This window comes from Theobroma umbraticum, unplaced genomic scaffold, assembly GCF_002168275.2.
Source record: "Theobroma umbraticum cultivar Fairchild unplaced genomic scaffold, ASM216827v3 scaffold_25.0, whole genome shotgun sequence".
NCBI lineage: Eukaryota > Viridiplantae > Streptophyta > Magnoliopsida > Malvales > Malvaceae > Theobroma > Theobroma umbraticum.
The window spans coordinates 1348366-1349789 of NW_018397282.1; positions in this window are offsets into that span (position 1 = coordinate 1348366).

Sequence of the window (1424 nt, forward strand, 5' to 3'; positions counted from 1 at the left end):
CAAATTAATAATTTAAATTTAAATTTAGTAGAATTTGATTGTGGTATTTGAACTAGAATAAAATCATTTTATAAAAAATTTTGAGTAAATTTAAATAAAAGGTAAATTGGGTAATGGTTGAATAATTCCAATAGAATAGGTATTTGTAAATTATGAACGTTGTAATTAAAGCAACCTATTTGGCTAATTTGAGTTCAGCTTAAGTTAAAAATTAAGCTAAATAAATTTCAAATTTTTATACTATTATAAATAAAAGGAAAAAAAATTATTTAGTCCTTTTATGTTATTTTTTTCCAACATAATACAAGTTATTCATTTAAATTTGACTTTAAACATAAAAATTTTATCAAAAATTTTTTATAGAAGGAGAATTTCAATTTAAGTTTTACAACAAGATAAATTAATGTACATTTTTTATAATTAAATAATCAAATAAGAAAATATTTATACATTTTTTTAACACCATAAATCTTTTACACTTAAATGTTTAGCTTATTAATAAGTATATCTATCATCTACTTAAAGATTTATATTTTTTTTCAATTTAGTCCTTCAACATTTCAATTTTGTTCAATTTAATCTATGTACTATATATTATTATTCAATTTAAACTCTATGACGTGGCACAAAAAAATTTTGAAAAATTATTGATCTGTCATATGGCATTGCAATGTCATCATGTGTGGTGCCACATGGCATGCCACGTCTGCTAGGAACGGCATGATTAGAGCATCAACGTAGTGGAAAAAAAATTGAAATAAAATAAAAACCACACCTTCTACCTTTAGATCACCTTAGTTGTTTAATACAAAGTTAAGTACAATATAAAATCAAAAAAAGTTCTACCTTTCCAAGTGATATCGTAATCAAATAGATTCCTTTTGGTAACAAAACATGAACACTTTTCGTATGAAAGAATCCTAACCACTCAATTGCTTGGCCTTTAATGTTATACACATGATCGCAACGGATCTTTCTCAAGGAGAGAGATTTATGCCATGGGCTTGTGCTAACAAGTGGACAACGATTTGTTCTCATTTTTTCTTTGATTTCCAACAAAGAATCAAAGGAGAAGTTTTCCAAAAAAACTTCTCAAAAGTGGCGGCAGTCAAGAGAAAAATCTTTTTTTTTCTTTTGTTCTTTCTCTCTATAGAAAAGAGTAACTATAATATGATATTTATATCTAGGTTTAACTTATTAAAATTTACAAAATAAGTTCTTTATATTATAACAATTATAATATTTAGCCAATACCTAATTAAGCTCTTTTAATTAGGTCCTTAGTAGTTAAAACCTACAATTTGAACATAAATCATCCCACTCTCAATTTAATCCAAATTGCAACCTTTGAATGTGACCCATTAGGCTCTTAACATGTTGGTAATGGAATTGAATTATAATATTATTAATTAATTAATTTAAAT